This window comes from Carcharhinus amblyrhynchos, chromosome 9 (assembly GCF_965287045.1).
Source record: "Carcharhinus amblyrhynchos chromosome 9, sCarAmb.v2.hapA, whole genome shotgun sequence".
Lineage (NCBI taxonomy): Eukaryota > Metazoa > Chordata > Chondrichthyes > Carcharhiniformes > Carcharhinidae > Carcharhinus > Carcharhinus amblyrhynchos.
In genome coordinates this window covers 55,219,692-55,232,361 of record NC_137332.1, presented here as the reverse complement: position 1 = coordinate 55,232,361, position 12,670 = coordinate 55,219,692, and the positions used below count along the sequence as shown (strand labels likewise).

Genomic DNA, 12,670 nt, shown 5'->3' with positions numbered 1-12,670 from the left:
GAAATATCTTAGTATGCAGACATTGGTTTAGCATTATAATATTAGTCAACTGAAGAAGGGTATAATGAGTTATTCCAACCAAGTATGAAATCCAGTATGATACTGGGAAAGAAAATTGCAACACCTGAAGCTTTTGTTCTGCAACATGCTGACTGGATATTTAATTAGATTGTTGTACTATTTTCTAACAAACTACTGATTACGTACAGTCCAGGATTTGGTTTCAACACTGCATGATTCTGATTCCAAGCCAGAGCCTTGTGTTTATAAAACACCTGAAAACATCTCCTATTACTTGAAGTATTATGATTGGGATGAATGACCAGTTCATTTACTTTGGGATTGATTTGTATTAGCAGATTTTTGGGAGAACTCTGTATTCTTATCAGTGCAGTGCAACTTTAGTGCCCACCTGAATTGCAGGAGAATGCAGACATGATATTGATTGTTTCACCCATAAGATAGCATTTTTTCAGTATTGAAGTTGAAATTAAATTCATGATCTTCTGACCCAGGAAGGAAATGTGTTTACAATTGAACCAAGCCAATTTTTGGTCAAACACTTCCTTCAGTTCTGTTTTTAAAACTTATTTCTTGTAAATTATTCCTCATTAACATGCCTGCCTCCAAACACTTCTGTCACGTGGGGTGGGATTTTACAGCCTTGCTCAGGCGATACATGAAATTCCTGCCCGAGGTCAATGGAGATTTCTGTTGTTGGACCCTCGCCTGCACTGATTCAGTGGCTGGCAAGATGATAGAGTTCTGGCTGTAGAGTGGGTTGTTTCCCTGTTTTTGCAAGAGTAGATGCCTTGCTGTTCTATCCTCTCAACAGCAAGGGCTGTAAACTACACAAGTGGATTTTTTTCCCCACCAAATGTTTCCCTTCCCCTTTTACAAGATGGTACTATACAGGAGCCTCCACATGGGATGCTCACTTATAATTCCCAGATAATCTAGATCTTTCACACTGCCATGTGGCAGCTTTGTTGGTTAAACTCAAATTCTGACCAAATTTATCAGTATTGCCAGCTTAACTTTTAAATGGTTGTTGTTGACTCAGATTTTCACTTTCTGTAACAGTGGTGTGGAATAATTGTGGTTGTCTTCGACTTGATTCTGGAATCGATCATTGCACCTGATAGTATTTTTGTTACCAAATTACTACGAATATCAGGAAGTTCTTTGTGAAGAATGATTATACTGGGTTAGTGTTAGCAGTAATGGAAACAACATCCTCATTCATTGAAGAGACAGTTGGATGCTGTAATGGAGAACAAAATAAATGAGCTAGGATGGGCTTGCAGTTTTTTTTTGAATAAATTCTATCATCAATTAGTTAGCCAGTTGAACAATTTTCAGGTGCAATATTTTCAGCCTTATCTACCATTGCTAGGAAAATTTGAAAGATAACTCACATGAACTCATCTACCCTTTGTTTCATTTAAATTCAGAACTGGTTGTCTGACAACTTCAGCTATATACAGTTCACACCCTGTACTTTCCAAATCCACCACAAATCCTGCTTACCCACTTTAATTGTGTATTAACCTGCAACAATTGATAGTCTTAAATTCTACTCTAAGATTTAGTAGAATCACCTCCTAGATGATTCTAGTAGATTCTTAAATCCTAGGTGAATGAATAGAAAGTTAAACCTTTGCATCTTACCTTTCCTGTACAAAATTCATGTATTTATTCTCTACAATCATTCACATGGGTTAGAAGAAGGCAGTTGTGTATATTTTTTAAAATGTGTTATTTAAATTTGCAAAAAATTATTTGCTAAAATGAGACTCACTTTTTTTTTGTTTCAACAATTAAAAATTGAAGGTAAACTTTTTATTGTAGGATCTCCTAACTGGGGCTGGATCAGAGACTAATTGAGCTTTTCTGCTTTTAAATTGCAGAGCTATCAGGATTTTTATTTTAGTTTTACTTGCCCATGTCTTTGAGTTGATTTTGTTCTGGGCAACACTAATCAACCAATATTTATTGCACATCACATGTGGTCTGATTGCATCGAAGTCATTTACATAGTATGGAATTGATATTGCATGTAACCAGCTCTCATTTTTTTTTAACTACACTAGTGAACCAGGTAGATTTTTACTGAGGATGTGTGATTTTTTTTTCTCCAATGCTTGATCATATTACCAAACCTTTAAATTCAATTTATAAGTTTCCATTGGGGGAATTTGAATTCATGACATCTGGATGCCAGTTAGGTTCCATAACTGTTAGGTTTCTTGTCCTCTTAATGTACAACAATTGTGTGCTATAAATTTTGACAGTTGAATATACAAAGTAATTGAATAAGTTCCATTATATCTACATTCATATCTGAATGAAGTGGCCATATATCTTAATTGTTTTTGCCCCAAAATAAGTTAGCATTGATTTTGGTTAGTTGTTTATCCAGTAGTTTCTTGTATGAGCTTATAAAATTGGCAATTATAAGAACATAACAGAAGAAGGAATAGACCCTATGGTGAGCCTGCTTGGCTTTTCAGTGCTACTGTGGCTGATCATCAACCTCAACTTTTCTTTTCCACTTACTCGTCTTATGCCTTGATTCCCTGAGAGGCTAAAAATCTGTAGGTTTCAACCTGAAGTATATTCTGTGGTGAAGTCTCCACAACCTTCTGGGGTACAACATTCCAAAGGTTCATGACCCTTTGGGTAAAGAAATTTCTCTTCATCTCAGTTCTAAGTTTATTCTGGGGCAAAAACAATTAAGATGTATGTCTACTTCATTCAGATATGAATGTAGATACAATGGAACTTATTCAATTACTTTGCATATTCAACTGTCAAAATTTATAGTGTGCAGTTCTTGTACATTAAGAGGACAAGAAACCTAATGGTCATGGAACCTAACTGGTACCCAGATGTCATGAATTCAAATGTCCTGAGACTGCTACTGGGATTTAGATTTCTAGTCAAAGGAAACAGTTTCTGTGTTTATCCTGTCGTCTCAGAATCTTCCCATGGATGCAGATAGATTTGTAATATGAGGACCACTGGGAGCTTGCGCAAAGTTTAAATCTTGTGTCCAAATATTATTTTAGCAACTTTTGAGGTCAAAAGGGAAGTGAAAATTATCTAATTTACACTTTCATTCGGTATTGTGCAGTAACGTTTTCTATTTTGATAAAGTCAAAAATAACCATCCAAAGGGATAGAATTGGATTTGCTCTAAGTTTTTTTGTTGCACAAATCAAGAAGGAATCAACTTGGCAAACTGCAGCCTGTGTATATGATCCCTTTAGTTGTTGAGCATTAAATTCTGCCAAATATGTTTGCATTTGTTTATATGATATTGATTTCAGAACTCTAATGTGCTAGGGCTTGGTTCATAAATCAGTGTTTATACTGAACTTGCTCTTCTGCATGTTCTCTAATCATGAAGATGCATAAGTAAGAAATGGACCATGTAGAGTGTAAGATTTTCTAGGCTCCACTAGATAGAAGATAATTGAGGTATTCAGTTGTGCTGCATTCTGCTAAAATTGGCTGTTACCAGTTAGAGCAGTGGTTCAATGATCAGTTTGCCCAAGGGCTATGTAAGTGGACAAAAGAATCTGAGCTACCTATCTGGCCATTGTACAAATTTTAAGCTTTGGTCACACTAGTCCATTAAATTTATTAATTCAGAAACAAAACTTTAGGTATTTATTCCATCTCATAAGCATGAATATCTTTCATCTGTTAATCAATTTAAAGTTCGCAACAACATAAATCTGACTTGTAAAACTACATTGCTGTTGCCCATGCATATGACATGCCAAGCCCTGTCTGATTGCATAACTGGTGAGTGATGGTGTTAAGAATTCTGGCCTCTGTTCTCACATGGCCCCAGATGTGGCATTGTGGCTTTCATTTTGGACCAGTCCATGGACCATGCATGCTGCTGAATTAAATGTAGTGATTTGAAAGCATTTTACATACTGAGACTTTTTCAAGTACCAAATTTTGCATTGAAAGTAAATCAAGGCAAATTTATGCAGGGACAAGACTTGTACTTGCCTGATTTTGTTGAAATTTTGAGACTGCAACTATGGAGTTTCGTCTGCTCGTTGTGTGCCCTTGACTGCGCCATGCGTGCATTTGAATGTGAATTGTTCTACGTTCAGGATTGCTGCACATTTACAATGATTGGGGAAAAAACTACATTTTTAAACTGTTTGTCAGCCAACACCCACCTAGGTGAGGATTCAATTTTGATTGCGGCATCAAATTAATTACATTGAAATATTTGATCCTGTATATTGCTTGGAATTGACCTCAATCATATTTTTGTGTTGTGAAATTTGTCATGGTTTCCATCCTAAAAATCTGCGTAAAAATTACTTCATATATTATCAATCCTGAGTTCAAAAAGTGGATGTTAGTACTTCCAGTAGTATTGACTAGTGGAATCGCTGTCACCAGCGATTAAATTTCCAAAATGCTCTGAAAAATATTTGCAGTGCTAGCACCTTGCATTAAAATGGCTACCTGAGACTGGTTTCTTGATGAATGTAACATACAAGAAGGTGGGCTGGAATTGCAAATTTCGATTTGCAAATACATACCTTTCTATTTGAAAAAGTGTGTGTGTATATATATTTGTAAGCTCTAACAAAGGTACTTATAAAACATTCTTGCTGTGGGATAGAACAGTTTTATTAAAGCCTTTGAATACTGATGAGAAACGATACTACTGTCTGTTCTCCCTGTACATCAGTAGCCAAATTGTGGGGCATTGTGTTTTACAAAATTAAATCAAACTACTCTGCAGCTGAATGTCAATTTGTTCTCTTTAAATATAAATTAATATATATTAAATGCATGGTGTAAGAACATGTATTTACAGCCCCTTTCTCAAGTGTAAGCTGTTCCAAGTGCTTTGTAATCCCATTAGCTCCCTTTTCAAATCTAGGCATTGATGTGTAATGTAGAGAAATGCATTATTCCCATGTTTGTTAATACATCCTAAGTGACTAAATCTTTTTCTTAATGATATTGACTGACACATATTGGGCCAAAAGATCCTTGCTCTTCAGGTAGTCCAAAATACTATATCTCTCCCTCTGAACTGTATTGAAGTGTCAGGAAAGAAACTTGAACCTATGACCTTCTGATTTTGAGGCAAAAGTCCTAAGCCAAAGCTGACACTTGTAGCAATGGTTGTAGTGCATATTATGAAGAAACTCAAACTTCTGAAATTTGAATCAGAATCTTCAAAGATTTGGCATAAGATATCAGGCAAAAATTGAGCTATTTGGTTTCTATTTCTTTGGATGTCAGATTGTGCATGAATACTTGAATTCTGCAGTCCCTGAATTAAAATGTTCACACAATCAAGGAAGTATTAATTATTTATCTTGGTAAAGAGGAAGATGAAAAAGAGATACTTGCATTTAGGTGGCACCTTTCAGGACCTAGGGATATGCAAAGCACTTTTCAGCTAATGATGTTTTTTTTTTGGAATGTTGTCATTGTTGCAATGTAGGAAATGAAGCAGACAATTTGCTCACAGCAAGCTTCCCAAACAGCAATGTGATATTCACCAGAGTCTGTTTTTCATATTGTTGATTTTAAGAGATAATATTGACCAGGACACACAAGATAATCACTCATTCCTCCATGAAAAGTTGCATACAACTGAAAGAGCAGCCTTTGTTTAATGCCTCATCTGAGAAATGGGATCTCTGATACTGCAGGATTCCCCCTTGATTTTGAACTCTTCACTGGAGTTGGATTTGAACCAATAACCTTTTTGAGTTGATGTGTGGGTTACCAACTGAACCATGGTTGGAACACATGGTATTGCAAGTGTTATGGGATATTTAGGTACCTCAAAATAATCTAAGGAGATAGAATACTGAAGTATCATCTTCCTGGTTCTTTGATTATGGAATGGATCAGCTGAAAGATGCTAATTAGTATTTTCTGGCATTTTGAGTGAAGGATTTAGAAAGAAAAGTTAGCTGTTAGAAAGCATAGTCACAATGGAAACAGGCCCTTCGGCCCAACTTGTCCATGCTGCCCGCATTTGGCCCATGTCCTCCCATACATATCTAAATGCTTTTTAAAAGATGAAATTGTACCTGTCTCTACTACTGCCTCTGACAGATTATTCTAGCCACTCACCACCCTCTGAACAAATTGCCTCTCTGGACACTTTTTTTTTGTATCTCTCCCCTTTCACCTTAAACCTATGTCCTCTAGTTTTAGACTTCCCTACCTTTGGGAAAAGGTATCGATGATCTAGCTGATCTATGCCCCTCCATTATTTAATAGACCTCTATAAGATCACCCCTCAACCTTCTACGCTCCAGAGGGGAAAAAGGTCAGTCTGTTCTGCCTTACCTTTATAATTCAAGCCATCAAGTCCTGGTAGCATCCTACTAAATCTCTCCTGCACTCTTTCTAGTTTAATAACATCCTTTCTATAATAACAGAACTGTACACAGTATTCCAAGTGTGGCTGTACCAATGTCTTGTACAATTTCAAGGTGTCCCAACTCCTATATTCAATATTCTGAATAATGAAATCAAGCATGCTGAATGCCGCCTTCACCACCCTGTCAGCCTGTGACTCCACTTTCAAGGAGCTAGGTGCCTGTATCTCTAGATCTTTGTTCTGTAACTCTCCCCAACACCCTACCATTAACTAAGATCTGCCCTAGTTCAATCTACCAAAATGCATCACCTCACATTTTGTCTAAATTAAACTTATCTGCCATTCTTCAAGCCACTGGCCCAATTGATCAAGATTCTGTTGCAATCTGAAATAACCTTCTTCACCGTCTACTATGCCACCCATCTTGGTGTCATTTTCAAACTTACTAACCATGCCTCCTATATTCTCATCCAAATCATTAGTATAAATGACAAATAAGAGTGGACCTAGCATTGATCCCTGAGGCACACCGCTAGTCACAGGTCTCTGGTTTAAAAAACAGCCCTCTACAACTACCCTCTGCCTTTTGTCATCAAGACAATTTTGTATCCCTTTAGCTACCACGCCTTGGGTTCTGTGAGATTTAACCTTGTGCAAAAACACACCATGCAGTATCTTGTCAAATGCCTTGCTAAAGTACATGTAGACAACATCAGCTGCACTGCCCTCATCTTCTGCCTTGGTTACCCCTTCAAAAAATGCAATCAAATTTGTGAGACATGATTTTCCACTCACAAAGCCATGCTGACTCTCCCTAATCAGTCCTTGCATTTCTAAATGCTTGTAGATCCTGTCTCTCAAAATACCTTCCAACAACTTACCCATCACAGGATGTGAGGCTCATTGGCCTTTTTTAAACAACCTTTTTTGCAGCCTTTTTTAAACAAAGGCACAATATTTGCCATACTCCAATCTTCAGGCATCTCTCCTGTGACTATTGATGATTCAGATACCTCTGTTAGAGAATCTGCAATTTCCTCCCTAGCCTCCCACAGTGTCCTGGGCTGCACTTCATCAGGTCCCAGGGATTTGTCTATCTTGATGTGCTGAAGACTTTCAGCACTACCTCTGTAATATGTACACTCCTCAAGACAGCATTTTTTTTTCCCCTAAGTTCCCTAACATCCATGCTTTTTTTTCCAACAGTAAATACTGATGAAAAATATTCATATAGGATTTCACCCATCATGGATCTACAATAGATGACCTTGTTGATCTTTTAAGAGGCCTCCCCTTTTGGCCTTTATGTATTTGTAGAAGCTTTTTGTTTCGGCAGAAAAGGCAAAAGAGAATCCAAGCTCATGTTTCCTTTTTGCCCTCCTGATTTCTCTCTTTACTCCAACACCATCTTTACTCTTCAAGGGATTCACTTGATTCCAGCTGCCTATGCATGTCATGTGCTGCCTCCTTCTTGATCAGGGCCTCAATGTCATGAATCAAGGGTTCCCTACTTTTACCAGCCTTGCACTTCACTCTCAGAGGAATGTGCTTACCCTGAACCCTGGTTAACACACTTTTGAAAGTCTCCCACTTACCAGATATCCCTTTGCCCTCCCCCAGGCTCCCCCAGTTAACTTATGAAAGTTCCTGCCTGATATTATCAAAATTGGCTTTGCCCCAATTTAAATATTAACTTTTGGACTAGACCTATCATTCTCCATAGCTATCTTAAAACCAATAGAATTATGGCCACTGGTCCCAAAGTGATCCCTTGCTAATACTTTTGTCACCTGCCCTTCCTTATTTCCCAAGAGGAGGTCAAGTTTTGCCCCCTCTCCAGTTGGGCCCTCATACTGAATGAGAAATTCCTCCTGAATACACAAATTTCTCTTCATCCAACTCTCCAATACTATGGCTGTCCCAAATTAATAACATTACAATGCTAGATTGAAAACTGGCAGTTGTTACAGAACTAATGACAAAGCCGTGGAACCATTGACTGGTTACAGCATGGAAGTAGACCACTGAGCTCACTATGTTTGTACGGCTCTCTGCTAGTGAAATGTACTTGGTACACTTGATTTTCTATTGCCTCTCTTCACTGTTCCTCCGTTGATGTAAAAATTCATACTTGCATTAACTTTCTTCAACATATATGCCCATTTCACCAATCTGTGCTGTCTTGAAGTCTATCCATATCCTCTTCTCAGTTCACAGTACTTTGTAGCTTTGTGTCTTCTACATTTAAATTGTGTGCCTTTAGATCAAGCAACACAGTGATTCTTATCCCAATTCCTGGAACCTGGCTATACATTTTTCTCCAATCTGAGATGGAACAATTCACCAGTACAGCTGCTTGTTATTAAATCAACCTTACATTCATGCTGCCATGGTCTCTTATTCCATGGACTCCTAACTTTGCTGACTTGCTTGTTATACTAAATTCTTTCAAATATCTTTTTGGAAATCCATGTACATTACATTAACAGCACTACATTACCTTCATCAACCCTCTGTTACTTCATCAAAAATGCTCAAATCAATTTGGTTAAACATAATTTGCCATTAATTCTCCCAGCTTTCCTTCACTAATCCACATATCTGTTAATTTTATCCTGGATTATCCTTTCTAAAATGTTTTCACTACAGGGATTTAACTGACTAGCATTTTTACTTAATGATCTATTGTTTCTAACTTCCCTGTCCTCTAGCAGCACCCCTGTAGCTAGGAAGGATTTGAGAATTATGGTCAGTGTTTCTACAGTTTCGGCTTTTTGTATCGTCCGATGCAACTGATCTGATCCTGTTGGTGTCAGCTTAAGTGCAACTTGCTTTTCTGAAACCTCTGGATATTTTGGCCTTGGAGGGAGTGCAGAGGAGTTTACTAGGCTGATAGCGGAGTTGAGGGGGTTGAACTATGAGGAGAGGCTGAATAAACTAGGCTTGTACTCGTTAGAGTTTAGAAGAATGAGGGGAGATCTCATTGAGACATATAAGATGATGAATGGGATGGATAGGATAGAGGTGGAGAGGCTCTTCCTGCTCAGAAAGGACAGTAGGACTAGAGGGCACAGCCTCAAGATAAAGAGGGGGTGGTTTAGAATGGAGTTGAGGAATTTCTTCACTCAAAGGGTGGTGAATCTCTGGAATTCTCTGCCCGTTGAAGTGGTGGAGGCTGCCTCGCTAAATATATTTAAGACACGGGTTGATAGGTTTTTGATAGGCAAGGGGATTAAGGGTTATGGGGAGAGGGCGGGAAAGTGGAACTGAGCCACGACAGATCAGCCATGATCTTATTGAATGGCAGGGCAGGCTTGAAGGGCTAGATGGCCTACTCCTGCTCCTATTTCTTATGTTCTTATGACCCCGTTAGACCATTCTCAACTACTGTCTTCTAAACTGTGACTTTTTAGAAGCATCTCCTTATTTGGTAAAAGAATATATAAAATGGATTGTCTTGGATGCCCTCAGCCGCCACACACACCTCATTTTTGTCACCTAATTCACTCAATTTCACCACCTTTTTTACTATTTGTAGCCCTGTATCAGACTTTAGGATTTTCTTTTATCTTAGCTGCCAGTCTCTTCTCATCCTCTCTTTACTTTCTTTTTTCATTTTCACTTTGAACTTTTTTGATTATACAACTGAAAACCAAGCTGATTACAGTCTGAAATCTAGCTGTAACTCTGGAAGCTGTGGCAGTGTTTTGTCCTCCCCTTTTCTTCCCCCCCTCCTTGTGAGAATGTACCTTGACTGTCCCCTCTTTAAAGGTTATTGATCCATTAAAGCTTTGCTTGCCAATTTTTGACTCCATTTTATCTGGGCCAAATTCATTCTCTCATGAGTGTGGGGCAGGTCCTCTTGTGGAATTCCACCGAAGTTTGGCCTTGTTAAGATTATCTTTTTGAAGAAAGCTGCCACTGTTTCTGTCATGCCGTATAAACAGATGATGGTGTTTAAAAGTATCTGTATAAATTAAGTAAATGAGTTTTGACATTTTGCATTTTATTTAGGAACATATATTGTCTATTGATATAGAAGATTTGAAATGTGTCAAATACAGGGTCACTGTCAACAAAGTGGATGTTTGGAGTATGTTTATGCATTTTGATCAGATTTTAAAGTGTGCATGTCTGATTGCAGATTGGTACAGATTATTTCAACTACTTTGCTATATACTGTTTGCTTACTTTCAAAAGGACTTTGTGCCAGAAAAAGTTCAGAGCAATAAGGATTACTCTGGAATTCAATATAAAATGCTGGGTGTTTGGGGTTACTACTTTTCTTCGGGAAAAAATAAATGAGAGAAACAGATCTAGAAATTAGAAATATTTTTAAAAATAGCTAATGTAGATGCAAGCAGGCAATCAGTAAAATTAAAAGACAAAAGCACAGAATTGATCTTCCAATGAGACAGAAAATTGACATTTTTATAAAAACTAAAATGAAGAGAGCAGTCAACTTTGGTAAGGGTCGGGGCAACATAGCACTTCTGGTTCATGGAAACCTGTTCTTTTTTTAAATGAGCACTTAGCTGGACATCTTTTGGTCCAATAACTTTATCCTGGCAGGAAAGTTGATGTTTTTCCCATCTCAGGCCTCAGCTTAAATTCAGCCCCACGGGGCAGGAAGATAAAATTGACCGTAAGTACAATCTCGCTTCATTGATTGCGTCAATAGCTTTATTTGCAGGGCAGGGAACAATGCAACTTTGCAAGATGGTGGCCTGCCTTTCCAGAGACACGTGAACTAGTACTTAACATTGGAATCACTTTTAATAGCAATAATAGGACGTTTGTTTCTACAGAACGTTCACTGCAAGGTTTCTAATTTATATAAGAGGAGCATTAGTATTGAAGTACTTTGGCATGAGATCAATTTTTTGGTGCCTTGGTATCAATATGCTAAGCAAACCTATTGATGAAATAGTAACTGGAAAGCAATATCTATGAAATTTATATTGCTAAATATATATCATAGATTCAATTGGTAGGAGTGACTATATATAATGTTTGTTGCTGTCATGGTCAGATTGATAAAACAAAAGCAAGGCAACGATAGACTTGTATGAGGTGCTGAATAGATTACAGCAAACTATATTGCATGGAGTTCTGCCCCTCCTAATATGGAATGTTAATTCTGGGCAATCTTTTAAACTGTTTTAGTCTAAGAATTTGGCATCCTGCACTATGCCCATCGGTGAGCGTTCGCTCCCTGTTCCTGCCAAGGGATTCAATCCTTCTCAAACAGGAAATGCTGGAAATACTTGGCAGGTCTGGCAGTAGCTGTAGAGAGAGAAACAGAGCATCTCCACTGATGCTGCCTATTATTTCAGATTTCCATCATCCATAATATTCTGCTTTACAAAATAATTTATTCTTTGAGCTTATTAGTCTTTCATATTATCTTTTGGCCTTGGAAGGGGAATAATGTCATATTAACCATGTGTTTTGACCTTCCTTCTCTAGAGGAACTGAAATCAAAGGTCAGCTAAAATGCAGATCTTGTGCAGGATAATGATCAAACGAAGGGATGATTTCCCACAACAGTAGAGTTCATCACTACTTCAGAATTACCAGCCACTCTCTTCCCCACTCCCTATCTAATGTACTGACAGTTGGAACCAATGTTTTATGATTTGATTCATATTTGATTCTACCTCCCTTCTTGGATAAAGTAACTACAAGGGTATAGCATATATTCCTCAGGAAAGTAGAAAATTTCTAAAATTAATTTTCATTGTGTGAAGTAAATATTGTGTATATAATTACTTAAAAGAATTTATTTTATTTTCTGTTGCTGTACTTGAAGTTTACTCTCAATGTTTGTGTGGGGAACATATCTATTACTGCATAATCATAATTTAACTCTTGAATACCTCAAACCGTTTCACATCTTTTTTGGAATGTAGTGCCCACTGTTGGTATATGTGGGTAATCCTGAAAGTTCTAGTCATGAGTTCTATTTTGACGAGGTTTCACTTACTTGAATAATTAGATGGTAGCCAGTGTATAGTTTTTCTTGTAAATAGTGCAAATAAATAGTTTTGAAGATTTCATGGTAAGTATTTTGTTCTCTGGTCTTTCGCTCTTGGAGTCTCTTGTCACCCTGATGTCATGCTTACGTTATTTAGAAACATAGAAAAACTGCAGCTCAAACAGGCCCTTTGGCCCACAAGTTGCACCGATCTTATCTCGACCTACTAGGCTTATCTATAACCCTCAATCCTATTAAGTCCCATGTACATAGAACATTACAGCGCAGAACAGGCCCTTCGG

General features: G+C 37.6%; 1 protein-coding gene across 3 annotated transcripts in view; it reads left to right on the top strand.

Annotated features, from left to right (window-relative positions):
- The window catches only part of smg7 (SMG7 nonsense mediated mRNA decay factor), a 137,989-nt gene that overhangs the window by 15,419 nt on the left and 109,900 nt on the right, over window positions 1-12,670 (top strand). The gene's annotated exons all lie outside the window — the stretch shown is intronic.